Source organism: Motacilla alba, chromosome 1 (genome assembly GCF_015832195.1).
Source record: "Motacilla alba alba isolate MOTALB_02 chromosome 1, Motacilla_alba_V1.0_pri, whole genome shotgun sequence".
Taxonomy (NCBI): domain Eukaryota; kingdom Metazoa; phylum Chordata; class Aves; order Passeriformes; family Motacillidae; genus Motacilla; species Motacilla alba.
Genome location: NC_052016.1, coordinates 14,359,449 through 14,366,124, shown reverse-complemented (window position 1 = coordinate 14,366,124; position 6,676 = coordinate 14,359,449).

The window sequence follows — 6,676 nt, the reverse complement described above, 5'->3', positions numbered from 1 at the left end:
ATTTCTATTTTTTATAACCTCTGCTGTGTCTTTCAACTGAAAGAAATGATGGCCTGCATTTTTTAATTTGTACTTAGACATGTATTTTTCCTTTGATGCCAAACAATGGATTCTTTCCTGTCCATTCCAATTTATGAAAACTAAAAACCAGATTTTGATTCCTGTTTCATCTGTTCCACCTCAGTGTCCTGCAAGCCTCACCTCTCTGGCCTGGGTTAGACACCAACCCCCAGCAGCACTGAGGGGGAGACTTTGGTCTCCCTTCCCTGTGGGAGGCACTGGGTTAAGAACAGGACAAAAGAAAAGGAGCTCCATCCGGCTACCACAGGCCTCTGCCATTCTGCCAGCAGGATATTTTGGGAGCCACATTGCTCTTGCCACTTGCAATGAGCCTGAGTGTCTCACATTGTAATGATGATAAGACTGCAGTGTTCAAAAGCTGCTCTTGATACTGTGCCCCAGCTCCAAAAGCAGACCAAGGCCCTTGTGATACCTTGGCTGATGGAGAAAATAAGCCTGTGTAAAATGGCTTTTCTCTCCTTGGCTTAGAAAATCACTAAGCAAAAATTATTTTAATAATTTCTTAGAGGTACCTTTTCTAAAAGCCAGTGCTTTCTGTAATTCAGATGTGCTTTTTATCTCATCAGCACTTCAGTACAAAGAACATCAATGTTTTAAATTGGCTCATTTTATGTTTATGAAGGCTTTCTATATTTTAAAAAAAGTCAATTAGAAAGCTCACTGGTATATACTGCTACTTCAAAAGGAGTAGAGAAAGATGTATGTTTTAGATGGTCAGGACTCCTGGGGTGAGTTTGGTTTAATATTTTGACAGGGAGGGTTTCCGTTAAATCCATATAATTATCATGAAAAAAAGGTTATTTTATTAAAAAGATTAACATTCTACCTGTAACAAGAAGGTGGATTTTTTTTTTCCTGATGACATCCACATTATATTTAGACTATTGAATGTGCAGTCCTTGCTACACTCTGCTGCTCTAATATTAGTGTGCACCCTCAGTTTATCAGAGAACATCTTGTTTTCTGCAATCTCGGTTCACTTGCCTCACATAAATGATTTGGGATTGGAATTTCATGATTATCATACATACATTTCACCTCATTGCACAATGTTAAGGACATCATCATGTGAAAAATCATAATTAAAAATAATCTGATTTTTTTTTTAATCTTAACTTATGAAAATTGAAATTAATTAAAATAGAGGCACAGCTCCATCAAGACATTGCTGAAAAGGAGCAGCACCAGATGACCTCGATGTACATTCCAAATGCCACATAGCCTGTGTTTGTCAGTGACACAGTCCATTGATGTGGAAAACATGGAGCTGCAATAATATGTGCTCAGCTGGCTCCTAGTTCATGAGCAGAGTAATGTTTGCTCTACCTCTGGCTGCCACAAAGCTCCTGCAAATTAACCAGTCAGGGTGGGAAGAGCTTGGCCCTTTGGAACGATTTAAGATAAAGAAAAGTAGAAAGGCGACTTTAAGCCCCAAGCAATTTAGAATCTGATTTTAGAAGAATATGATACACAGGATAAGAGTAAAATTGTAAGATAGGGTGTGATACTGACAGCATTTAGAGCACTACTGTCAATCTCAGTGAAATGTAGGTTATACGGAGGGATTTGAAGGAAGAAAATGAGAGTGCTTTCCTGGCAAGGGAGACGGGTGTTTTTTTACTGAAAAGAACTTTGCTTTGAAGAGGACAGCAAGTTTAGAAGAGGAATAGACAGAAAAAAGGCAGATGTATGAATGGTGGTATTATGATGATGCTAATATCTGTAATGTTTAAGAAATAATGAGCTTAATGGCATATTTGAAAATTCTTTTGTAAAGTATTGCAGGGAAACTTAAAAATATGTTTTTAATGTTTAGCACTTGCTAAATTCTACTCTCTGCCTCAGAGTTTCCTTTAATGGGTTACAGAATCAGCTATTGCCCTGAATATATTTGGAGTTTAAATACATTTGTTCATTGTTTTCCTTGTTTTAGAAGGGAATGACAAAGGAAAAAGTCAAGGCACTTTGGAAATTATTTTAGATTTGTATCTTCAAAGTAGTTAAATAGAGGACTGCATAAAAGTGTCATATGCTTACTCATCTACTTTATCAAATCACTATATTTGCTTATTTTTCTGCTGAAATTTAAATTCTCTCAGGGTAGACCCCTAAATTGAGTAACAAGAGAGAAAAATACCTTTGTATTCTGTTTTGTATCAGAACACTGAGCAGTTCTTCGCTTCTTTACTTAAAAAGACCCTTCCTCAGCTGTACTTGTTAGCCACAGTGGTGAAGAAAAGAGAAATAAGGTGAGCTACAAGTATTTTTAACCTGGTTAAGTTGGACAGGGAACTCTGAAGAGTGAGAGAAGGGTGGGATTCAGAATAGTCAGCTTTAGAAGCCACAGTCAGTCCTAGGCAGCTGTGCAGACATTTTGTCTCATTCCATCTCTGTAGTATGTGATGCCTGGCCCTGTCTCCATTTGTTCAGAGAGAAACTTGTGTTTTCTGATGCTTTGTCTCCCCCAGCTCAAGTTTTATGCATTTGGGTATGAATTCATGCTATAAAACCCTAATGAAGTGTTTTCAGCTGGGAGGCACCTCAGAAAGCCAAGGGTGAGATATGAGGGAACAGCAGACACATGGGACCTGTGGGAGTTTAGGATGCAAAATCATGTTGAGGATTTCTGGTTGTGAACCAGAGCTGTCCCTGCAAACCTGCTTGGCTCTTTCTGGTACACTGGTGTAATGAAAAGAGCAGCAAAACTTTGGCTTGGCCAGTTAAATGTGTGCTGGTGAGACAGGCATTATCTCTTAATGGCACAAACCAGCCAGAGCTATTGTCACTTGTTCAGCTGTTCCTGGTCAGGGTTAGAGGAGTGCAGAGTGAGCCCAGGCAGTAGGAAGCCTCTTAGGAATACAAATAACTTAATCAAGGCTGCTTCCTGCCTGACAAGTGTAGTGGCCAGTGTGGAACAAATGGCTGGCACAAAACCCCTCAATTCCACCCAGGCAGTTGCTCCTTTAGGGGAAAAAAGAATGTAAACATGGGACGATGGGAGGATCCTGTTAATTCTGTAGGAATACAAAAGTTCGTCTCTCAAAATACTATCAAGCTAAAAAGTAGGAGCTCAGCTAGTTTTGAAGACTTCCATTTCACAGAGTTGAAAGCAGAAAAGACATTGCAGCTTTCTTGCAGTGATTTCTGTGAATGTGTCTCACTGATTACTCTGATTTAATAGCAGCCTGGTGCTCAGTGCTTCAACCCACCTGTGCACAGGTGTGCAAATGCTGAGCTTTTACTCAGCCTTCAGCTGTTGTTTATTTCTTATTTATTTCTCCTCCTGATTTGAAACTGAAAAGATCAATCTGCTTCATTCAGTTCTGTATTTCAGATCTCTCTTTCTGAGCAGAGTTGTTTCAGATATGGGTGAACTTTTATGCAAGAATGAGCTTGAAGAGCAGTCAAAAGGTTTAAAGCAGGAGTGTTCTCTTGCCTCCCGGTTTGGATGTAACAACAAGTGAGAGGAAAAAAAAAATTGTGCGTAGAACTTCCCCCTTTTTTACATTTTAAAAGGGAACAGGACAATTAATCTAGATCAACAATTTTGTGGCGTGCATGTGTAAAAATTGAACTACTTGAACAAATATTTTGAAAAATTTTAATAGAAGCACACTGAAATTTTTTAGTAGTTAATATTTTGTGGCTTTTGGTTGACGTGTTTTTAAGTGGGTTGATGTTCTTTCCTAAATAGTTTTAAGTGTGTCATCCTAATTTCGCCTCTGAATGTGAGGAAAAAATCTACTCTGACCTTGAAACTAGTAAAAGTGTTGGCTTTAAAAGTTTATTTTATATTTCTATGTAGCAGTTATTTATTTGTTATAAATATGCATATAATGCCTTCCTGTATGTTGCCTTTCTAATCTGTAAATTTTCCCCTTTTCTTTCTCTTCTTTTGATACAAATTAATTTTATTGGTGTGAGTTGTCCTCTTGGAGAATGCTGACTGAGTTTGCAATTCCCTCCTAATAAATTTGCCTTGCTACCTAAGTAGTCTTTACTTTCTCTACAATGGATGCTGTGTCCCAGCAATCACTCTAATTTCTAATATTCCTCTTTATTCACAAAGAAAGTGAGGGCTAAACCAAACAAATATCTGATATACCTGAGAATTAAACATAGTCTCTCCTCAACTATGAGTTTGTAATCTAGAACTCTGTGATGGGTGCACAGGCAGGGTTGCCTTCTTTCAGGAAGGTGTGAAAGAGCAAGGTGTGCATTTTATAGCCACTTACAATTGTCATGCTGGACATCCAGCTGCCTTTTGCTAGCAAATGGAAACCTCAGAGGATGTGATCAGCTCTCTGACACATGGGGCAAAAGTGATGATTTGAATGCAAACCACCAAGTCCCATTTCCTAAGACCTTTAGTTTACAGCTCTTCAGGCTGCTCTTTAATAGGTATCTACTGGAAGAGATGTGGAGGAGGTGGAGGGTATCACTTCCTATTATCTAGTAATTTAGGATGTACTATCATCCTCTGCCTGAGGGAATGAAAATGGATGCCTACCTTTTACCTGAATGCTGCTTTAGTAACTGCTCTCCTTTTCTAATTCGTTTTCACACACCTCCAAAATCCTTTGGGATGGGAAAGGAAAAAACAATACCTTGTCTCTCTGTGAAAATGTTTCCTGGAAGTGGAAGAATTGAAGCTTGTGGCCAGCAGCTGTTTGCTCTTTGAGGTGTATTCTACAATGCATAGAACTCTTGTGAGAAATTATTGAAAGAGACAAATCATTCATCACCTTCCTCTCCCTCTGCTAAGGAGCACAGATGGGCTTCCCCTTGCTCATACATGTGAGTTCATCCCTGAACTCACAGAAGACTGCTTATTTATAGCTCCTTCCCCTTGACTCCAAGTTTTGGGGATTTTTTGGGTCGTGGGTTTTTTGGAAAAGGTGTGGAACCCTTTACATGTTTTAGCCGCTGCCTTAATGCCTCTCTTCCTCTCTCTGCCCCCACCTCTTTTTTTAGTAAAGAAAATGAAGACTAATGCTTTAGATGATTTCTCAAGGCTGAATTCCATACCTACCATTTGAGTTTGGGTTGTTTTGGTTTTTTTGTGTGTGTGTTCTGTTGGCTCATTGGGGCTTTATCTTTCCCAGTAATTAGTTTATGTATGTGTTTATTTCATGCTTTGAAAGATATATCTGACCTCAAACTGGTTTTTTTTTCTACCTTATAAACATTGTTCCTCTGTGTAATAAAACTTCTTTTTTATTCCTGAGCCTTCATATATTCATGATGTTTTGAGGATTGCATTTTAAGTGCACAAAAAACCTACAGTAAGCCCAATTGAAGTCTTAATAAAAGTATTCCCTTTCCAACTTCAGAAAGAAGTTTTATTTTATAGGAATGAAAGGAAGAGCAGGGATTTATTGAGTAAATGTGCAGTTAAGCTCCTACAGCTTAAGAATCCATCTGATGTTTACTGTGTTGACCAATTTGTTCTGGGAGCTCTAATTCCCTGGTCATAAGGTATTTTGGCTTTACCCTTTGGAGAAAAAGCTAGGGCATAAAGGCTCACTACATGTGTATGGTCAGTAAATATCAATTAAAATTATTCTTGAAGATTTTTGACATTTGTTTTACACCCTTGACAATCATATTGACATGAAAGACTATAATAGCTCCTGAGCAGCTGTTAAATTCCATTGCACTGATGATCTGTGAACTAAACAGAAGTTGACTGATAGGCTGGAGCTCAATTTGAAGGAGATCATGGGCCATTGGGTCAAAAATGGTCTGTTAAGAAGGAGCCTAAGTATAAATTCATAACTCCTTGAAAGGAAAATTAGGCTGCCTTAGGCCTATTTGGATTGTGTTTCAAAACTTTAAATGGCTTTTTTCAATGAAAAGCCCTAGAAATGGTATCTGTAAAGCACTGAGCACATCTGCGGCAAGCAATTATCATCCACGCTGGTGGTGTATGAGCATGCACACTGCATCTACAGCTCTAGGAGGGATTGGTCCCTCACCTTAGGGCTGTGTGATATCCCTTAGTTCATGTCCAGACTGCATAAGCAGATTAGCCAAATCTGTATTTAGGGGGTCCTTGGACCTTGGATTCCTCTGGGTCCCCAGGACTGCTTTGCTACAAAATAGTTTGTGTGGTTTTCTCAGTCTGAAACATTTCCTATCACATCCAGTTGCAACTGTCTGGAAAATTGGTTTTCTTTGTCATGAACCTTCTCACTGGTAAATAACTGTAGAGAAAAGAATCAAAGTCCTGTGGAACGCCATCTTTGTCACCTCCGGAATGAGCTCCACCCCTGGATGTGCTTGGGCAGTATGATGGATGTGTATAGTTGCAATACCCAAATCAGATAGAAAAGAGCCAGTCTGGATGATCAGGGTCCTGTGCCCAAACTTGTTTCCTGGTCCTTTTTTTCAGGAATTACACCACAGCTGTGTGTCTCTTTGGGCCACCCCCCTGCCTGTACAGTAACAGCAATAAAGTTCTATTCAGAAGTCTGTATTATTGTAGGATTTTTGTTTCTCTAAGTTACTGAGTAAAGAACTTATTGCCTGCTGTTGTACACTCTCCACACCTGGCCTATTGCATTTGGAGCCAGCTAATGAAATTCCCATTCAG